At 41.7% G+C, this 23,132-nt stretch overlaps 1 protein-coding gene across 4 annotated transcripts in view; it reads left to right on the top strand.

The window, feature by feature from the left end:
- LOC101943306 (uncharacterized) overlaps nt 1-23,132 on the top strand; it is a 146,538-nt gene that overhangs the window by 62,786 nt on the left and 60,620 nt on the right. The window contains exon 1 of one of the 4 annotated variants that reach the window (XM_065596493.1): nt 12,832-21,383. The exons of the other annotated variants lie outside the window; for them this stretch is intronic. The gene's annotated coding sequence lies outside the window, so the exon portion shown is untranslated. Of the gene's footprint in view, nt 1-12,831; nt 21,384-23,132 lie in introns of those variants that run through there. 4 annotated transcript variants of the gene reach the window in all.

Raw genomic sequence — 23,132 nt, 5'->3', positions numbered from 1 at the left:
CAAAGCTCATTAGGTACCTAAAGATGCAAATAGGTTTCTAGTGGGACTTGGAAAAGCACCCAGGTACCTAACAAGCTGTAAAAAAAATCTGGCCCTAAGTGACTTGGTCAGAGTTTTCAGTGACAGTGGAGATTGATTTGGCAAAACTGTGTTAATACTGAGGTGCCATTTCTCTAGTTTTTAGTTTGATGTGATTAATCACACAGCAGCCCAGTGACTGAATATGGATGTTTGTATCAGATATTTGGTCTCTTCTCTGAAGTTTAATGCTTCCTATAAGGTAGTTTGCTTTGGACAAAAGCTCTTGTTCCTGTGCACCGGTCTATGGTGTTTGTTATATCCTATTTATTACAGGCGCTCTGTCAAGCACTACAATTTAGTTGGGGTCTATACTCACTGCAGCCAATTGCCTAACAAGAATACACCTTGCTTTATCAGTCAACAACAAAATCCCATTTGGAATACTACTATCTAGTCCTTTCTTTGTTCCTTTATTCTTTCTTTGAAAAGCGGGTATATATCATACTTATACATTAGCACCCAGATTCTGATCTCATGTGTAAATCAGGATACAGCCATGGAGGAATTACACTGGTATAAATGAGATCAGATTTGGGCCCAGTTACTCTGGGTTGACACTTTACTAAATGGGGACCAAATCTGGCCTCCTATGTAATCTGAAACAGAATTGCACCACTAATTTTATTAATTTATTATCAGCTTTGTAAGAGATTTTGGGAATAGGGGTTTTCCCTGAACCTCAAGGACTCATAAGAAATAGAAAGGCACTTGTAATGGTCAGAAATACTGATAGAAAACTTTTAGTTAGATTTTCTATATTAATCATCACTGTGGTATCAAATTTTGGTTTTTTTTTATACAGGTAAATTAAATTTCATGGTGAGATCCTAGAAGACTTCAGAGAACATCCTCCCCTTCTCTCTCATCCCTCTTTACAAGAGACTTCCTGGGGAATACATCTAATTTTGTTTTTAAACCCACCATTCTATTATGGTGGAAATGCTTTGTAAAAGAGAAGGAACTTCCAGGTTATTTTGAAGGTGGTCAGATTCTGGCTTAGTCTGTTGGTCTCTGGATGTTCCTCTGAATGCCTTGTCCAGGAATGCTTTCCCTCATGGGCTTTGCAAGCTGTATTTATTAGTGCTAAGCAAATATGTACAAATGTTCATGTTAAGTATCTGCTTTCCTAGGGAAACAATTGCTTTCTTTTTGTTAGGAAGCAAAATTTTGGTGGGTTGGATGGGTTTTTTTGGTGGTAAGTAAAATATTGAACTCTTTGTTTTGGCTTTGAGCTGAAAAGTTTGTGGTTATTTGGTTTAACCGTCCCCCCAGTATTTTCTGACCTTGCTGGGTCATAGTTGGAGCCATGAGCATTGATTTTGCTTGGTCCTGATTCATTGGTAGCTTAGATGAAGAGGACTCAGACCTTGAACTGATAATGGAAGTGGGCTGAGAGCCAATGTAGGGATTGGAGCATATGGATGACCTGTTCATGGCTTGTCCCATTGAGAAAGCAAACAACTTCACGCTGCACCAGCTGGAGCCTTTGCATTGCATTTAGCTTCAGTCCTAGGTGCAGTGAATTGCAATAAAGTAGTGTGGGGGTGACAAATGAGTAGATTGCTGTGGATAAATCTTCATCCAGGAGGAAAGAGCAAAATTTCATTAGCTGCATATGGAAACCATCTTTGCTATTAATGCTACCTGATCATTATGAGGTTAGTGATGAGGTGCATAGGACCCTGAGTCTTTGCACCAATTTGCAGAATGTGGAGGCCTCCTATTTGTACTTTCACTAGCCCGGAAAGTGCAGATCTCTTTTACAGGAGATTTCAATATTTTTAAGGGCTTCTTGAGTTGCAATGGCTGTGATGGGGCAAACCCCGTCAGAGTGAAGTATTTCATAAAGCATGGGCTAACTTTTAGAGTTTCTGCCTCTGCAAGTTTCTTTGTACAGTACACCTTTGCTATAATGAATGTTTTGGGATCCAAGCCTTTTTTTTCTTTTATTGCCAGGGGTTTGTTATAGCAAAAGGGCAATCAAAATGGACCATAAACTGCTGGAGTAAATTAATGAGGTGGCTTTGGATAAAGGTGTTAACTTAATTAATAATTATTAATAATAACTAAGGCTACAAGTTGGTCACAGAGGGTGATTTTTAGGTGACCTCTGCACTGTCAGTCCCCGTAGTGGCAGGGTTCCAGCTTCAGTGGATAAAATTTGTGCACATATGTGCAACCTCCTTTCTTTTTTTTTTTCTCCCTTTCTCCCTTCCCCCTCTTTTTAACTGTTGTTGGGATCCAGGGACCAGGTTCATTATAGGCAAAAGTTTGTAATGAAGTGTGTTCTAGTGAGAGTGTACTGTATCTAGCTGAGCTTTCCTAAGTTCCAATTTACACTGACTGAGGATCTGGACCTTCATGTTTCGTTTTTTCTCCAGGAACCCAGCACAGTTTTTTTTTGTTTTGTTTTTCTCAATTAATGGAGATATTCCATCTCCTAGAACTGGAAGGGACCCTGAAAGGTCATCGAGTCCAGCCCCCTGCCTTCACTAGCAGGACCAAGTACTGATTTTACCCCAGATCCCTAGGTGGCTCCCTCAAGGATTGAGCAGGCCAATGCTCAAACCACTGAGCTATGCCTCTCTCCCACTCTTGAATTGAAGTGATGGGAGAGAAGAAGAAAAGAGAGCTGCACCTCTCCAAAAATCCACATAAAGTCCCTTAAATATACATATAATGTAGTAACAAAGGCTTTTACTCTCATTTTGTGTTCAATCTCAAATGGTAAAATTGCTGCCCTAATACTGTGCAAGCCGCAGGAATAATTTTCCAAGCAAGAGAATCATTTTCCTATTCAGTGCTTTTTCCTTTAAGATTCTTGTGTTGTGTGTGCTAGTTTGGAGAAGTAATCAGATGCAAGTAGGCTACCCTTATGTGAAGTGAGTTTAAGTAGGGCAACTTCTGAAACTTGGCTTTCAACACATTCTCAGAAAAAAGAAACTATCCTTAAATTTCATGCAAAGTAATCCTGATGTTTTGTATTATATTATACATGGTATACTACTAAGTTTAACCACAATTCTAAAGAAGAGGCATGTTTTCAAGTGTTTTTTCATAACCTGACTTTAAATTAATAAACTTCAAAAGACTCCATGGTTTGATTATTTCCTATTCAGCACCTAGTTGTTTGTCTGAACCTCTTGGCTTTGTAGATTTGTGCATGCATATACATAGAGAGTGGGGGAACTACTTAAACTTTCTGAATCTCAGAAATAACTTGTTTAAAGTTTTGGGTGAAAATTTGAATCTTATTTCACGTAAATGAGTTCAGCCAAATGTAATTTAAAATATCTCCTGTTTTCCTCTTCAGAGAAAAATCAAAGATCAACAACAAAATATAATACAACGAGGACACTGTCCTGTTTTAGACATAGTAAAACCAAGGTGTGAGCATACAAATTACTGAATGGCAACATGAAGGAGAAAAATTGTGCCCTGCTTCTTCCCTCCTGCCCCCCAGCACAGACCAAAATACCTGGATCCAAACTCTTCTGAAGTTAAAATGACTTTTACAGCTGATGTTTATAATAAACTGAACTCAGACCCTTGAATTCTAGGCCCAGATCTAGATCTGAACGTTGCAGCTCAGACCTATTTCATATGCAGAAATTGTCCTTTAGAGTCTCTCCAGCAGTTATCCTGCCATGCCCCTTATGCTTGATATCCAGAGAGGAAGGTGGTGTATCTCTGATGGTGAGATTCTTGGGGTATATCTACATTGTAATTAAAAACCCACAGCTGGTCCCTGTCAGCTGACTTGGGCTAAGGAGCTGTTTAATTGCTGTGCAGATGTTTGGGTTCCGGCTGGAGCCTGAGATCTGGGACCCTCCCTTTGTGGGGTGTCAGAGTGTGGGGTCCAGACAGAGCCTGAACATCCACATTGCAATTAAAGAGCTCCAGAGCCCAAGTCAGCTGATATGGGTCAGCTATGGGGTTTTAATTGCAGTGTAGACATCAGTACTAGAAATGACCCATCTGTTTTTTATAATGAGTGGTGGTGTTTGTTTGTTCCTCTGCAGAGGGTATTAGAAGGGATATTAAGGTTATATCTACACTTGGAGCTAGGGGTGTAAATTCCCAGCTCTCATAGACATGCTCATGCTAGCTGTCATGGAGCTAACATGCTAAAAATAATAGTGTAGACACAGTGGCATGGGCAGCAGTTATCAGTGGCACAGGCTAGCTGCCCTAAGAACGTACTCATGGGGTCCAGCCAGTTTGTACTTGGGGTGACCAGCCCGTGCCACCACTGCACAAATGACTACAGCTACACTACTATTTTTAGTGTGCTAGCTCAATGAGAGTGGGTGGGAGTATGTGTATGTAGCTTTTCCTATGCTGCCAAGCCAGTGACCTGAAAGCAGGCTATTTTTTCTACATATGAAAGTAATTCCATCGCTTTACTTGTCTTATCCCTCCCACAAGCCAAAACTTCCACCTGAGCTGTTTGGGTGTGGTGCATGCTCACCAACTCCAGTTGCTGTTGTACTTTCGCACAGCTCAGCAATCTACCACTGCCATTTCACAATATGCCCTTCAGAGCCAGCACTATAGGGAACAATATACATAAAGAAAGTTTATCCATTTTATCCCGTGGAAACATTGGTAGAGAGTAGCTAGATTTTTAACCCAGAAGGATAGCAGAAAAAGTATTGCAAGCTTTCATTTAGCTGAGACACTTGTTAATTCTCCAACAAAGTCTGAAGTAATATTTGTCACAACCTGGCCCCATCTACCCTCTGGATAGGCCCCTGTCTGCGAGTGGACCTCATCTCTGGCTCATGTGCTTCTAAGTTCTACTGGGTCTGGGTGGTGACTAGACATTACTGGTTCTAGCTCTGAGTCTCTCAAGCATACTCCTAGATGTGGACTCTGTCTGATGCCCCTTTCTTGGGCAGTGGGAACTTCAGTATAGCCTCCTTAGACTTCAAAACCAGTGCCCCAGCCCCTCCAAGACCCCAGTTGCTTACACACTCCATCACCCTCACTGTGGGCTCTCTGAGCTTCTCAATTAACACCTTCAGGGACAATATGGAAGGCAAGCAATAAAGAAAGGCTTAGCAAAGGTATTTTGTTAACTATAGACACTCTATGTTTAAAGCACCCTTGAGAGTGACAGTTATTAGGAAAATAACAAACAGTCCTGACCTCAATGCCCCAAATCTGATTTCACCCCTCCTAGGAGTTCTGCAGTTGGTCAGTATCCTTAGGCTAGGCAGCCTTCTGTAGCCTGGTCTTTTCGCCTGTGTTGGTGGTCTGGCTTCTTGCTTAGAAAAGCACCTCTCTTTTAAAAACAGTATTTGGCCCCTTTATGTCCATGTGCTTCAGCTGGAGGAGTTTCAGGTTCTAGTCCCCCTACCTGAATCTGCTTCTGTGTAAAGAGTTATTCAAAGTCAGTGAATAGCTGCTGTGTGGGGAGAGATTTAAAAGGCTGAGACTTTTCAGCTTGGAAAAGAGATGACTAAGAGGTGATTTTTATAGACCTCTATCATATTCTGATTGGTGTGGAGAAAGTGTCATATACTGCTTCACATAATACAAGAATGAGGGGTCACACAATGAAATTAATAGGCAGCAGGCTTAAAACAAACAAAAGGAAGTATTTGTCTTCACACAATTCACCGTGTGTGGAACATGTTGCCAGGGAATGTTGTGAAGGCCAAAACTATAACGTGGTTCAAGAAAGAATTAGATCGGTTTATAGAGGATAGGTCCATCAATGTGTATTAGTCAAGATGGTCAGGGATGCAACTCCATGCTCTGGGTGTCCCTCACCTCTGATTGCCATAAGCTGAGAGTGGACAACAAGGGATGGCATACTGGATGATTTTCTGTTCATTCCCTCTGAAGCACCTGGCACTGGCCACTGTCAGAAGAAAGGACACTGGGCTAGATGGACCATTGGTCTGACCCAGGATGGCTGTCCTTATGATCTTCTAGCCCTCCCCATAGAAAACTCATTTTCCAGAAGGGGAGTCATTCAACATTGATGGCTCTGTCAGCTTCTCAGACATAGTGTTTCTATTAGGTGGCAAGCCCCTGCTACAAAATGGATGTGCTAAAGAATCCACAAAGGAGGTTGCAATACAACACAAAGGGGACAGTCCAAAATGAAAGTTACAGTACAAAGTAGAGCCCCTGAAACAAAATGAGTTCAAACATGGAGTTCACAGTTTGACATAGATGTATCCCCACGCTGTCTCAATACCCTTTTCCCTATCGTGGAGGTACAATTATTTGAAATATTAATGTTCAAAGAGCTGAAATCATTGAGTTCTTTTTATTTCAGCAAGTCTCTAAACATTAGTTTTATTAATCTAACTCTCAGCAATCAGATTACTCTGTTTGAAATGTACTCAACTGAGAGTGTGCCATACAAGAACTGTTTAGGAAGCAGTACAGGCAATTGCATTTATGGGAGGTTGCAAACTGGCCGATGTGACAAGACTAGTATTTAATTCTAAAGACATGTAAAGTTGCTCCTAATGAGATGCACAATCCATCTTTCATATGCCTCACTGACTATACATACTGCATGCAGTAGTGTTGTAGCCAAGTTTGTTCCAGGATATTAGAGAGAGAAGGTGGGGAAGGTAATATCTCTTATTGGACCATCTTTTGCTGGTGAAAGAGACAAGCTCTTGAAATAACAGAGCTCTTCTTCTGTCTCTTTCTCATCAACAGAAGTTGGTCCAATAAAAGAGATTTTCTCAGCCACCTTGTCTCAGCTGCAGGCATGAGTGAGTTTCAAAAGACAATAGAATACATGGCTCGTGTTTAATCTTCTGAGATTTTTGACAACCATCTACGCAACTAAACAAATGAAATGCAATATTTAAAAATATATTAAATGTCTTTCTATGCAATTTTTTAGCAGAAAATTGTCTTGCTAGAGTTGTCTTATATACTCCTCTTAAAATAAAATGACTTATGAGAAGCTAATGAGCCATGTAGGCTCCTAGCAGGACTTGCAACATTTTCTAGCACTAATGTGCCTCATGCTTATTAATGAGGAGAGGCTGACCTATTTTTTTTTAAACAGACCTGAATCTTGATCTCAAAGTAAAATTTTTGAATGTCCTGCTATTGTGATTGTTACTGATGTCTTTAATATTCTTAATGGTAACTAACTGTATCTGAGAAATATGGACTGATGGCTGGAGATTATTTCTCTGAAATAATAGATTTTTAGAAAGTAATACCCTCTGTTAAAATCCTAGAAACAACCAAAACACCTTAATACACAGTAGCTAATATTGAAAATGAGATTTCTAAGTGAATACATGAGCTTTCATTCTAAGAAAAACTTGATACACAGATGCTTACAAATCATTATAATAAGAATATGGAGTAGACTGCATTTTTGCATCACCCCATCCAAAATCCAGCTCTAAACCTAAAGAGCCAGGCAGCCTTTCAGTTCAGCCCTTATGGTCCATAAATTTTTGAGTCAGATGGAAGCAACTTACTGTAATGAATTTGTTGTGCATGGTTAAAATGTCTGTTTCTTCCTGTAGTCTAAGAAAGAAAAAGTGAAGTAACATCTTAATATTGCATGAGCTTTAAAACACATTAGCCCTTTAAACACAATCAATGCTGATGAAACACTAATCTACAGAAAGGAAGATGTCAACACTTCTTTTAGAAAACCACATTTTAAGCAACTGACAGTTATAAATAGAACATCCTTCTGTACAGAAAGGGAGAAGAGGTGTAAGGCTGATGCTGTATTTCAAAAGTATGTGTAGTACAGGGACAGACTATCTGAGAATGAAGTGTGATTCTTTGGGTAATGATATAAGGAATAAAAGGTAAAGAAACAGTATGCATCTGCTTTAAGCCATCAGGATTGGAGACATATGACATCAAAAACATAACTGGACCAAGCCATAAGCTCAAGTGCAGTGAACAGTGACAGGCCCAGGGAGACAGTTCTGGCTTTCTTGTCCTTCACTCCTAACCCTAGCAGAAGTTAGGCAGGCAGCAAGAGGCTTACTCCATCTTCCCCTATTGGCATAAGCTTAAGGTTTTACAGGCTGTCATAGAGCCAGATTCTCAGCCTGGGTGTGGTTTAGAGCAGTCCTAGGTAACCATAGCCAGCTGGCACAGTTCAGAGCAGTATTCAAGTTGCTCTAAACTGCAGCATGGCTGAGAATCAGTGATCTGCAACTGGCCTCATGACAGCATCCTACTCTGTGCTGCATCTAGCTCATATTTGGAGCAACAGAGAGTAAGTGGCCCAGTACCAAGAAAGGAAAAGAGAAACCACAAAAAAAGCACATTTATAAATATGTCCAAGCGGGGTCCATTCCTTCCCTTCTCCTATGGGAGCAACAGAGCAAATGTAGACTCTGCAAGAGTACAGGTGTAGAAGGGGGAATTCATTAGGTATCCTTTCCATTCTCACTCTCCCATTACTCCTTTGGTCTTCAACTGTGTGTGTGTGTGTACACACACACAAACACATGTGGTTCTTTTTGTATATATTTTAATTTCTTTCTCCTACTGTAGCTGCCTCTGCCAAAGCTTCAGTTGCTCCTTCATGATGAACCATGTCCCAGCAATAAAATCAGTATGAGCTGCACCATAATTGTGATCAGCATCACTCATTGACTTTTTTGGCTTAAATAGGTGGACTTTTAAAAATGAATACAGGTTTCTGGTGTTCTTTCACAGTTATACTGTATCACAGTGTTTACACTTTGCCTGCCAAATCATAGACTTTAAGGTCAGAAGGGACCATTATGATCACCTAATCTGACCTCCTGCACCATGCAGGCCACAGAATCTCTCTCACTCACCCACCCACTCCTGTATCAAACCTGTGTCTGAGCCATTGAAGTCCTCAAATCATGGTTTAAAGACTTCAAGGTGCAGAGAATCCTCCAGCAAGTGACCCGTACCCCATGCTGCAGAGGAAGGCAAAAAAACCCTATGGCTTCTGCCAATCTGCCCTGGAGGAAAATTCCTTCCCCACCCCAAATATGGCGATCAGCTAAGCCCTGAGCAAGACTCACCAGTCAGCACCCAGTAAAGAATTCTCTGTAGTAATTCAGATCCCACCGCATCTAACATCCCATGACAAGCCATTGGGTATATTTACCACTAGTAGTCCAAGACTAATTAATTGTCTTTGACAATTTATTAGGCGATCCCATTATACCATCCCCTCCATAAACGTATCAAGCTTAGTCTTGAAACCAGATATGTCTTTTTCCCCCACTACTCCAAACATCAAAGATGAAAGGCAAACTGAAATACTTCCCATAAGAACTTTTATTTACTCTTCTGTTGCTAAAGTGGAATTTTGTGGTCAGTGTGACAGCTGTGATGCTTTGGACACATGGAATTGTCTAAGACTATTATATCAACTTTTTAAGTGTTTTATGTATCTTTATGGGCTGGCTAGTGATTGTATTACTGACTAAGGTCGCTAAGGGCTAATTAATGCAAATCACTAATGCAGGTAACAAGTCTGTGGAAGGTTCACTCCCTGGGGGAAGTAGCATATATAGGTTTCACTTAGTTTAGGATGCTTGGAAAACAAACAACAGTAAAGCGTATAAAGTGATCACACACACTTTCCAAGAAACCACAGATATGAACTTGTGACCAAGAGTGACAGACCCTGTGGAAAGGGTCTGATGTACTTTGAAATCTGCCAGGGTCTTCATGTGGAAGATGATGACCCCTTGTAAGCTAGGCATGCATAGAAACATGTTTTTTAAAAGAGATATTTTCTCTATAATGCTTTTGTTCTGAATAAGTAATACTTTGCTTTGTGAAGGCTTGTTGCTCGCTGGTTGACCCTCTCATTGCCCGGAGAGCACAGGATGGAAGTTGCTGCACTAAAGTCAGTCCCGAGATAGTCACAATGAACTGCAGGAGTCTGCAGCGTGAATCTTGCCCTCCCCCCTCCCCCCCATGTGATCCCTCCTTGAGAGAGCTCTCCGGCTTCTCACCATTACCTAAGTGGAGTACCCTAAAGGAGACCACAAAGGGGTCAAAGATGCAGTTACCTTGGTAACTGTGACACTCAATAATTGCTTTATGTTGCTTCATAAACATTTACAAATCAAAGCTGGTTACAATAGCTCTATCCTTTTGCTATGTTCTGACTGATCTTACGACTCTCCCTCTCCATATCCAAGGAAGACAGTGGGTTGAAGATGAAAAGCAAAATTCAAGAATTCTCTTGGGCAGTGTTTTTCAGAAAATCAAGCTGCCTTCAGGAAAATGAAACCAATCGTGCCCCTTTCCCAACCCCCCTGGCATGTGTTAAAGGCCTACACATCTTCATTTATAAAATCTGCATGCTTTTTTGCCCCAGCTAACCCTTCATGCCAAACACCGATGTAGCTCTTAGTAACATGATTCATCCTCTCCTTTCATACCTGCTTTGAGGAGTAGTGAAATAATTAACAATGTTGACTTTGTTGGCACCTGAGCTAGCAAGTAAAGGGTACATTTACATTTGCAGGGAGGTGTGATTCCCAGCTTCTATAGACATACTCACATTAGCTTTGCTTGCATTCATATGCTAAAAATAACTGTGTAGGTCTGGGGAGGTACATACTAGAAATAGCAGGGGTCTGGGTTGGTATGTACTTGCTAAGCTAGTCTGAGACACCACCCATGCTACCCCAGCTACAATACTATTTTCAGTGCACAAGCTTGAGCAAAGCTAGCATGCATTTATCTACACAAACTGGGAATCACACCTCCCAGTTCAAATGTAGACATACCCTTATTCACACCTCAAAGCCATTGTTCCAAACTCTCTGCAAACTCAGGTAGAGGTTTCTGTATCAGTTACACTTGCTTCACATTTCAAGGATTCTCCTCCCTCCAGCCCCCAGTCATATCAGCTAGAGACATGCTTTTTTAAATAACAAAAACTGAGATTCCAGAGAGAACTGTGGGTCTACCTGTACCTTCCTGAGCTCCCACCCTCACTGTACCCAACTGCCTATTCTAGGGAGTCAAGGAGTATTCATTTCAGCATACCCAGTGTGGCTGAGTTCTGTGATATTTGGAGTTTTCCTCAAAGCTCCAGCTCCTGGAGTCATGGGATTGCATGACAAATCCCAGCTTTCATTAAAAAACAAAAGTCCATTTTTAGCCCCTATGGTTCCAAAGAGAAACTGGAAAACATGACCTAAACATACTCTAAAGGCACAAACCTAAGACAAATAAACCCCCAAATTTACATGCTCGCTTGCTCTCTTTTTTTTTTTAAACCATTCTATGATTGGGGAGAGAGGGGGATGAGGGCTGACTCTCTACTTCTGAATGCTGGAGGTTGATAATACTGTTAACCACAAGACCGTCAGAGGGGTGAAATATTGGAACGGCCTTCCGAGGGAAACGGTGGGGGCGAGGGACCTGTCTGGTTTTAAGATTAAGTTAGATAAGTTTATGGAGGGAATGGTTTAATGGTAAAACATATTAGCCAAGGAATACCAAGCAATGGCAGGTAAATAGTATAATGGCTAACAGGGGTCAGGCTGGAGACTCTTGCCTACATGCTCGGGGTCTTACTGATCGCCACATTTGGGGTCGGGAAGGAATTTTCCTCCAGGGTAGATTGGCTGAGGCCCTGGAGGTTTTTTGCCTTCCTCCGCAGCATGGGGCAGGGATCGCTAGCAGGAGGGTTCTCTGCCAATTGAAGTCACTAAAACACAGGATTTGGGGACTTCAACAGCAGAGTCAAGGGAAGGGGTAGGGACGGTTTTGTGGCCTGCAGCATGCAGGGGGTCAGACCAGATGATCATAATGGTCCCTTCTGACCTTAAAGTCTATGAATCTATGAAAAAAGACCACCATGTGCAACATGGGTGTAAAGCCCTACTGTATTAAGATGGCAATATTTAGCATAAGTGTAAATGACTAGTCTGTAAAGAATCAGTCCCAGTACTTTCAATAAGCTACCCATTTCCCCCTCCTCCATTTGAGTTATCTATAGCTGGGGGTGGGGAGAAGGGAAAAATTCGAGAAAAAAGAAGTGGTTTCTGAATTCAGCCATGCTGAAACAAGAATCCAGCCAATTTCTTGATCTAATGAATCTGTAAGAAATTTCCATGGGTGAATATCTACTTGTTGGCAAGAATTCTTCTTAAGTACATACAGCGTAAGTGTGGTTGGTACTCCTAGAACCAGAAGTTTACATTCGTGCCTAGCGTGTTTAAATACAGACCTTGAAAAGCTCAGACAAAAATTGTGCCCTATAATAATTGATGCAGGCTTCCCCCTTGTGGGAAGCAGCAGACATATTCTCCTAAACAGTGTTCTCATTTATAAGAGGCTACCCATAGATTAAACCAGGGGTCAGCAACCTCTGGCATGCGGCTCGCTAGGGTAAGCACCCTGGCAGGCCGGGCTAGTTTGTTTACCTGCCATGTCCGCAGGTTCAGCTGATCGCGGCTCCCACTGGCCGCGGTTCACCGCTCCGGGCCAATGGGGGCGGCAGGAAGCGGCGCGGGCCAAACCTGCGGATGCGGCAGGTAAACAAACTGGCCCGGCCCACCAGGGTGCTTACCCTGGTGAGCCATGTGCCAGAGGTTGCTGACGCCTGGATTAAACTTTCAGTTATAGAACTTGAAACTGAGGACATGTCAATTTGGAGAAAGAAGGAAATGAACTAAACTGTATATCCCAAGATTGCAGGATGCTCTATGGCAGTTGCATCACTTTGATGTGCACTGTAATGCTTTTATATTATATTATATTATATTATAGTCAGATGTGGTTAAATGTGGTGTTAATTTGATTCAGATGTTCAAAGCCCATGTAATAGTCAGACTTGGCTTTAACTAGGTACGAATTTGTAATTCACTTAGATTTTTTAAAAAAAAGGCATGTAGTGAGTAGACATCAAAGTGCATAACGTGGTGCAGAGATAGTGTTTTCAGAAAATGATCATATCCAGGTCATAGAAAGTCAACACTGAGGTCATTACAATTGAGAGGCAAGAACTAGGGTAAGTTTATAGCACAGTGTACAGGGGATTCTGCAGACCATTCCTATTAATGTTAATGAGACTTACACAGCTGAATACCCTTGTACCCACTTTTTAGGGTGACCAGATAGCAAGTGTGAAAAATTGGGACAGAGGGGGTGTGTGTGTGGGGGGTAATAGGTACCTATATAAGACAGCCCCAAATATTGGGACTGTCCCTATAAAATCAGGACATCTGGCCACCTTACCACAGTTAGTGAGGTGTGTTCTTTATAACATATGGTGCGAATACCAACAAATTGTTAAATGCCATGTTATCATCCTATTCTGTGTAGAAAAATGGGAGAACTAAAATAAAAGCTGTGTTTCCATTCACAGAAAATGACACATTACAAAACTGGGCTAGGAATTGTATGTATTTGCTCACCTTCACTTTGTGGCACACAGGGGCAAAATGTACCATTGAAAAGCTAAGGATAATTTTTTCAAAAGCTCCAATGACTTAGGAGCCAAAATCTCATTGCTTTTGAAAATGGATCATATGCTCCTGAGCCACTAGTGCTTTTGAAAATTTTACCCTGAAACAACTGCTAATATATTGCACATACAGATGTTTTTGTTTTGCTCTGATTTTTTTATTTTTTGGAAAAACACCACATTAACAATGTCCCTCCACCCTTTCTTCACCAGCCCTTCTCAGTTTTCCCTGTTTTGTTTCACAAGAACATCTTCTGTCATCCTGAATAGTTTTTAAAAAACAGTGGGATAGTTGCCTCAGTTTGCTTTGTTTTCATTTTTCATTACCTGAAAAGCACTCCATTAAATAGCAAGGCTGTTAGTCAATCTTGGTGCTATGTTGGAGTTCATGTTCTCATAGCTCATAATATCAACAGTCTCTCAGCTAAACTGCTGCCCTATGTGGAAGATTTATCAATTAGTAATCAGTTGGCCCATATAATTCCTTATTTTTCAGGTTAAATATGTGGTCAGTCATCTTGCTTAATAAAAAAAAATACTGTTCAGTATGGGAAGTTTAGGATATAAAAGGTGATTGAATGTTACATTGCTTAGGGTATGTAACATGGTAATTGTGTCAATGGATGACTTTTAGGACCCAATATACTTACAAAATAAGTAATTTTGTAACTTTGTATTCACATTTCATTCAGTTTGCACAGCAGTCTGTCTAGACTATTGAAGGCTTAACTAAAGTCCTCCTGACAGTTTTTTAAAATATATCTATTAAAATGAAGACAGGATCAGACACGCAATGTGCATATTGGATGGATGAAAGCAATCTGTCCTGTAGGGCAACAAAGCTATTTAATGTATACCATAATGTAACACTTGTGAAGGCAGAGTTATATTACTTGTAATGGGATTGGGAAAAGCAGAATGTTGTCAGAATATTATAAGTATATTATAGGCTAAATCATGGCATTCAGCCCTTGCTCATATAGAGGGGGTTTGTGGAGTAGGACACCCTATGATCTTCCGGCATGATTCCTTACTGAGTGGCCTGGTAAGCAATGGGACTGCACAGTTGGTACAGCCTGCTCCCAGCGATAAGAACTATCCATTCTTCCTTGCCCCCTTTGGATTTCACTGCTCCGTTAAGCAAAGGGCACTGCAATTGTGACTGGCTCTTATGAAGGCTGCCCAAGGGAAAGGCTCTTTGGGCTAGTTTCACAAGTGGGCCTTAGGTTCCTAAGTCCAACATTTAGTATGCACCAATCACCTCTCAGCTGCCATCTAGCCCTGTGAATGCCCAAAGTCCCTAGGCTCCTATGTTTCTGCCACTAAAGTCCCCTGCATTTCTACTAGTGGGCATGCACAAAGCCACCTAAGTCATGACAATGCCAAGGAGCATGGTGCTTAAATCCTGCCTAAGCCCAGCAGGATACACAAACTAGGCATTCCCCTGCCTATCTTACTTGTGGGGCCTGAACCAGAAAGTATGCTTGGAGCACCCCTAAACCTGCACAAGAGAGAGCCAGGATAAATAGGTGACAATATTCCCAATAGCTTAGTGGTTAGCATACTCACCCAAGAGGTAGAAGACCCAAGTTCAAATCTTCATGCTTGATTTGGAGTATGGACTTGAACCCCACTCTCCTGGGTGAGTGCCGTAAGTCCTGGGCTACAGAGTTGGTCTCTCTGGTTCAATGATTTAAGTATTTTGTACAAAACTGAATAGCTTCAAGAGGAGATATTGAAAGACCCACCACAGAATGTCCTCCTCTAGTCCAGCGGTTAGGGGACTTCACCTGGGAAACTTGGGTTTAATGTTCCTGCTCTGAATCACATGTGAACTTGCATTCCCCATATACTGGGTGAGTATTCTAACCACTGGGCTATTAATTAGAGGGGCAGCACCTCCCAACCTTTTTACTTTAGAAAGTGCGAGCCTGGCTTAGGTACCTAACCCCAGAAGAGGGTTCACAGCTGGCAATGAAGATTGATTGATTAATTCATATTTAAACATGAAGAGACAGGGTTGTTTAGAGAGGAGAAAAATAAAGATGACGACGATAGTAATTGTAATAAATAATGAATAGGGCAGAGAAGACAGATTGAGCATTTTTATTCACCCTGACTCATAATTCAGAAACAAAGGGGACATTGCAATTTTATTTAAGGTAACACATTTAAAACTGATACTTTTTCACATGTTGTACAGTTATTTCCTTTTACCTTGGGACAGTGAGTTCCAGAGGATATCACTGAGTCCAAGTATTGATCTGTGTTTAAAAAAGAACTGAACACTTAATGATACGGAAAACACTCTCAACCGTAGTATTAAGGTTTAAAAATAAATTACCGGTAAATCCACAAAAAACAAAATTTGGATGCAACTCTAAATGCTCTTCCAAAAACTCTCATGCGTCATGATTTAAACCAATGGGAGGGGGTGGGGAGCATGTCAGGCACCAGGAAGAAAATTTGATGTTTGGGTAGATTATTCCGTAACTGCCTAGTGCCGAAATATTTTTTATTTATTTTTTCATCTTCTCTGAAGCATTTGCTACTGGCCATTGGTGGAGAGAGAAAATACTGTCACCCTTGCATTTCCTGGAGCTCTTTCCTTGTTCAGCACTATACAAGCAATTAGAGTGTAAATGTAGAGGCAGGAGGTATGTCTACACAGCGAGCCTCCCATTCAAGTCTGACAGACTTGGGCTAGCAGGACTTGCGCTAGTACTCTAAAAACAGCTGGGTAGACAGGGCTTTGAAGTTGCAGCTCAGGCTCTGAAGCCTAGGCAGGGAAGCAGGCTTACACTAGAATGGTTGGGTACCTCATTAATCTGAAATTGAAATACAAAATCTGTTTCTTTCTGGTAGGTATTTTCTTTGATTTGTGACCTGAGATACTACAGTGAAATAAGTTTGTCTCAGGACAGGTATGCCCATTGTAATGGGCACCATCACAAATGACATCTTTTTGTGGTAGCTTTAGCAGAAAAAAAACTAAGGTTAAATTGGCATCATAAGGGATTTGGCATGGAGATTGCATATATCATATAAAATGCCATGAGGGCAAGAAATAGAATATGGGAAAGATCAATGGAGGGAGTATTTGAATATGCGGCAGTGGGACACTTGTAAAAAACTGTCATAATATCAGAAACCAGGAAATAATTAGGGGTGCTAAGAACAGATCAAAACCCCCAAGTGAAGTTATTTTGAGAAATGGCTTTGTATTTTTATAAACTGAATCGATTAAGGGCTTGTTTACATGGGGAACCCCTTTATCTGAATCTGATATAAGACAAAACATCTATCCTCCTTGACTAGATGCCTGAAGCCTGAATACAGACATCTGTACTAAAACGTCTCACTTTCTTGTTTGAAAAAGAACAGAGAAACTTTATGTTAAATGAACTTTTGCTCCTTTTCCCTTTGACTTCAAAGGAACAAGACCCAGTCCTTCATATCACATGCCTTTTTATCAGTTGCCCCACCAGTTGTGTAGCACACTCAGGGTCACAGGAAGATTATGGCAAAACCAAGAACTGAACCCAGATTTAAATCCTAGCGTGGTTCCTCCTGAACCAGAAGGCTACTTCACTGGACATAGTGCTTGTGTAACGCTTCATGGGAAGATCGAGTAGAGTATTAATCTGGAGGCAAACAATAGGCATAGAAAGTCCTTTGCTATCCACCCCCACCCACGGTTTGAGCATAAGGGGACATGGACTAAACTTTCCTATGTCCCAGCAATTCCCAGCTACTGTTTTGGGGCTGAGTAGACTTCAGGATGCTACAAATTATGCCAGAGACCAACCTTGCACACAGCAGCCCCAGGATCAGGGAAGGGAGAGCAAAGGGAAGCTTTGCAGTGCACTACCCTTGCCTCACCCATCCTCCATCCTATTTATGGGTGCTCCTTTGTGGTAGTCAAGGTTCTGGCCGCGCAGTTCACAATAACTTTATTGTGGTGCTTGGGATGATTATTTTAGAATACTGTCTTATTTTCTCTAATGGCAAACTAAATTGAGTGCTGCTATGTTGTGTGATACCAACAATCATTTACCTGTATGTACTATAGTCTAGTCAGTGACTGAGTGTCTCTCTCTTTAGTGGAAGCTGCAAGTGTATATTTATTGCCTTTACAGGACAATACTGAATAATGAAAAATGTTGTGTTTAAACTGAAATGATACTTTTACTGTAATGATGCACTCAAGTGGGTAATCTAATTTAGCAGTTGCTTACTGAAAATACCCTTGGGCTAACAAGGATACTTTCAAGTGAAGGAAAATGACAGTTTCTAGTCTGGCAACTTTTCTGTTTCTAGGGATCTGCATTTCTTTGAGTTATTTGTGGTTTGAGAGTCTACAGCTAACAATGACAAGGAAGCATTTTACTGTCTAGCTTTCTGTAATGCTATAAATAGTGCTGACTAATCCTGGGAAACTGCTTAAAACAAAAATGGCTTGAGATGGAGTGACATGAGGGGTCACACAAGTACGTAAAACCACTATATGTTATTCCCTTTTCCAACCAGGAATAGCCAATACCAGTATCAGGCACCTCCATACTGATATAACTGCATCCATGCAAGGGGGTGGACTGTCCCGCTTTAACTATACCCGTATTGTAAAAATTGGATCAATTTAATGTGCAGACAAGGCCAGATCTGTCTTTAGCCTGGTTAGCCCAATGAAACCCGAATCCAGGTTGGAGCCTTGATACTACTGTACTACTACTACAAGAAGTATTTGGCTGACTGCCTTAATTAATGTTAATTAAAGTCCTAATCAGGGCCCAATTCCACTCAGCAGCACCTCCCATTGGGGTCACTGGACAAGAAAAAACAGGATAACTGACTTCACTAGTGGTTAAGGGTGTTCACTACCTTGCAGGAGGTGATCACCACCTTACAAATTTGGGCCTTTGTGTCTTGGGTTCCCATGGTGAGGAACTTCCCAGTAGAGCTGGGCAACACTTTTCATGAGAGAACTTTGGGGGGGGGGGCGAAAAGTGCAGATTTGGGTTGACTTCAATGAATCTTTCAGTTGGGGGAAGAGGAAGAAGGAAAAGAAACACTTTACTTTTCGTTTCTTAAAGATGCTTTGTTTTGGAACTTCCTTCAATGTCATTACTTTTTTTTTTAAATACACTTCTGAATTGAAAGAAAACATTTCATTTAATCCAAATGTGTGTGGGGCTTTTTGGCATGTGTGGTGTCTGTTCATTTGTTTGTTTAAATTTAAGATTTTTTTTTAAAACACCCTCCATTTGGGTAAACCTGAAACTGGAAAAAAAAAAATCAGCTACTTGCACAGCTCTACTACACCCCAATGTCTCAGCAGAAACTATCATGATATTGTTTTGGTATGCAGAATACATTGCCTTGATTCACTAGACAGCCTGCATCAGTGAGAAGGTGCTAATTGCTAAATGCTTTCTATCACTGTTTCTTTTCACTTAATCTGATTTGACTTAAATCTAGTCCCAATTATATTTTAGATGAATATAATCTAAAATATGGAAATTGGCTACTCTGAATCAAATAGGGTTTATTTTTATATATATATTTCTAAAGATGGTTTATATATTGAAATATTATTTAGACTGTCTAGGGATTAAATGTATTTTTTAAAAAAATTGGATGATTCTTATATATAATAAATATTAAAGCCAGGATGTAGAAAAAAATCATGGAAAGGTTCAAATTCCGAAATTTACCTACCTCCTAATTCTTGTACGGCCCCTATTTTAGGACCCAGTCTTACAAATCTTTTGCCCTTTACTTTCAATAAGATAGAGCTTTTCTCATAATGGTAGCACCAGTGATGATAATCTTCAAGTTCTTGGAAAGGCAACATACCTTTTAAAATGTACATGCTTGTATCCATAAGAGCCTTCTTCTGAACCTATTTGAATAAAATTGTTCTAAGAAAATTCTCAGACCAGCATAAATGAGGAAAAGGCAGGTTTACATTGGAAATCTCCACTACAAGTTACTGTTTGGGCTATCTACTCAGATTGTGTCTATAGTACTAGCTATTTTGGCCCTGATCCTCAAAGGGACTTGAGTGCCTAAGCCTGACATTCAGACACCTCTGGCAATCAAAAACCGCTCTGACCATGTGCACTGCTGCCTCAGGCAGGTATCTAGACCCCTATTTCTCATCTGTGCCCCAGCAGAAGCCTCAGATCAGGCAAAAAGACATTCCCACCCCTATCTTGCCTGTGGTCCCTGATCTGGTAGGCAAGTTCTGTGCACATCTAATTCCCCACAAAATGGTAGGGGAAGGAGGAAGAGAAGGCATCAGAGGCCTCCTTTATAACCTATAGCTCAGTGGTTAGGGTTCTGACCTGTGCTGTGGGAGATCCCTGTTTAATGCCTCCCACTGTCTGATGTGAAGGGATTTGAACTATGTGCTTTGCCTCTTGAGGGAGTGCTCTAACCACTGGACTATGAAATCATTCTCATTCTTTCTGGTCCAATTAACACTTAATTATTAAATAACTAAATTATTTAAAGGGGAGTGACTTCAACAAGAGATTTAGAGAGACTCGCATCAGAGTATCCCATAGTCCAGTGGTTAGGGCACCTACCTGAGGAGTGAAAGACTCCTGTTGAAATCTATATTCCATGTCAGATAGAGGGGAATTGAGCCACTGTGTTCCACATTACAGGTGAGTGCTGTAACCAGTGGGCTAATGGTCATAAGACAGGGCACTTCTTTCTCACCCACCAGCTATTCTGTGTGGAGTTGTGTATGCTTTGAGCATACACATCTGATCAGGCCCTGCAGGTAAGATAGAGGGGATGCACCTCTGTTTGATCTGAGGATCATGCAGGGGCTTAGATGTCAGAGAGGCATCTGAGGTAACTGCCTGATGTAGCAGTATGGATGCCTAGAAGCAGAAACTTAGCCACATAGAGAATGTTTACAGTAAAAATTTAGGTGCCAAAAGAAGTTTAGGGTGGTTCAGGTCTGAAAGGGGTTTTTGTGGAGTTCAATAGCACTTAAATGGGAGGTTCTAGGTGCCTAAGTTCCTTTGTGAATCTAGGCTGAAATCCACAGAAGCCAGCAAACTGAGCCACTTACGTTAACCAGTAGAAAATGCAAAGGAGAAGGATGAGTCCTAAGCATCATCCCTCCAAAGGAATGATGCACGAGTCTTTGCTCAGGATTCTCAGCTGTGAATCCTCTCCTGGAATTAAGTGCCTAAGCAATACTGCTGTTGTTGCCACTATCAGCCTTCCTTATATTTTCAGTTCTGTTGTTAGAGCATTCACTTAGGACATAGGGGACTGTGATGGGCTGCCCACCCCATTCTTGCCCTGAAAGGGTTAATGAAGACTAAGAAGGGGGCCAATTAACCCAACAGGCCACAGGTGAGATGAATCAAGTGGCTAAGTGTTCCCAAGATTTAGTGAGGGAGTGCAGCTGGGGGAAGAATAAGCTTGGTTGGTATTTACAAAGACAGAAAATTGGAAGCTGAAAGGGGGCTGTGGCACAATTTTGCAGTCCCTCACTGGGAGAAGGGAGGTATATTTGGGCTTGCAAACATAGAGAGGGGAGGAAGGTAGGACAGGGCTCAGGGAAAGGAAGTAAGGTTTAAGAGAAAACAGGCCTTAACCCCTGGCTAGGGGGTCCCTGAGCCAGAAACTGGAGTAGAGAGCAGGCCTGAGTTCCCCTGCTAGTCACTGAGGGAGCTGAACTCTGTGGTAGTGAAGGGGAAGATTGCCCAGGATTGCTGAAGGAAGACTTTAATATCCTGGAAGGGGACAATCCAGATAGCGATCTGACCGGAGGACTGAGTCATGAAGAGGCAGTAGCAGTTTGTGGAGCAAGAGAGGGGCTGCAGATGTGGAGAGAGAGGTAAAGAGATAGTGTGCAACTGCAGGAAAGTGTGTTATCACTCTGGGGAATAGCTCATCAGATCCAGGAGGAGGTGCTATACTTGTAGTAAGTGAAGTGTCCCATCACAAGGATCTGCATTCAGTTCCCTTCTCAGTATTCTGTAAAGAAGGGATTTGAAATTGGGTTTCCCTACCTAATAGGTGAGTGCCCTGACCACTGGGATATAAAGTTATTCTCTCTCTGCCATGATGTTCTGGAAGAGTGCCCTAGCCACTAGTTGAAGGGAGAGAGCTGTCACCTCTACCCCTCGCCCACCCCTGCTGTTGTGAGGGATTTGGCATGCTGAGACCATACTTACTGGATCAAGCCCCACAGGCAAGGTAGATCAGGGAATGCCTAGTTTGAGGATCCTGCTGGGGCTTCAATATAAAATAGGTGGCACTGTGTATGCTCACTAGCAGAAACTTAAGCACCTATGGGACTTTAATGGTAAGAATTTAGGCATTGTCATGGTTAGCTGGCAGATGAGCAGGGGTTTTGAGGATCTCAGTGGCACTTAAGTGCCTAAAGTTGCTGTGAGACACCTAAAACCTTTTGCGGATTAGCCCTATGGGCTAGAGAGTAGGGAGCTTTCCATAGAGATCTGTAGGTGCACAGGGAAAAGAGTAGTTTGAAGCTGCTTGATAATTCCAGCTGGCAGAGGCTGCATGGGGGGAGCTTCTTGCCAGCATGTGTTGGTGAGTAAGGGAAAATAACCAAATGGCCTCACTTGCATTTCAGTTATGAGACCGCTTAGTGCATTTTGGTTAGTTGTTGCATTTGGTGTAATCAAATGCTATTACCCTGATGGATAACAAAGGTCAAGAGAACAGCACCATATGTGCCTGGGGGAAGGGGTCACTGACCAAAACTGTAGTCTAGCATGGTTTGGTAGCAGAGCTTGGACAAAGCTAAAAAGGGGTTCCTATATTTTGAAGGGAATGTGTCCCTGGTGGTGATTCTGTTCAGGATCTAACAGCACCAGTCTTTTTCTAAAACTTTGCAAACAAGTGATGCAAAGGCAGCTTCTGCAAACAAGAGCTGGTGTTGCATGTGGCCTAGAGATGGGCCATGGCACTTCAGTGGCTTTGAGGCATATGGATGGTGCAGAGGTGGTTCTGAGGCAGTTTTTGCTGAAGCCACAGGGCAGCAGCTTATTTCAGGAACTCCAGTCAGGGCCCCCCTATTCATGGTCACATAACATCCCTGTAGGAACGTTCAGCAATTGCTTACTTACCTCCTGATCCTTTTTCCTATATGAAAGCTCATGTATATTTAGCTTCTCTTAATGCCTTTTAGCTTGGAAACAAGAAGAAAGTGTTTGTATAATGCCTAGCACAATGGGATCCTAATCTATGACAAGGGCTCCTAAATGCTACTGTGGGCTAAACGATGTTCCAGTCCTACTCCCATTGACTTCAAAGGAGCAGGGGTAACCCTTGCTCGTTATTGCTGCACAAGCTTTTGAAAAGTGTCCGATAAAAGTGGTCTGCTACAGGCTCCCATGGAGGCTTGGTGCCTCTTTGGGCATTTTCAGACAAGCTTGTGAGTTGCACCAAATACCCCTTTTGAGTCATTTAAGTTTTGCCTGATAGCAGCAAACAATGGATGCTGAGAACTGTTTCAACTTCCTGAAACTCTGAAAAGGATATTGCAAGACAGCTGTTAATATAAATACCTCCGGAGCAAATGAGTGCAGAATTTTGGTGTTCATAAAGTCTGACAAAC

The sequence above is a fragment of the Chrysemys picta genome, chromosome 5, assembly GCF_011386835.1.
Source record: "Chrysemys picta bellii isolate R12L10 chromosome 5, ASM1138683v2, whole genome shotgun sequence".
Lineage (NCBI taxonomy): Eukaryota > Metazoa > Chordata > Testudines > Emydidae > Chrysemys > Chrysemys picta.
Note: the sequence above shows the minus strand (reverse complement) of the source record. Positions and strands in the feature narration are given on the sequence as shown.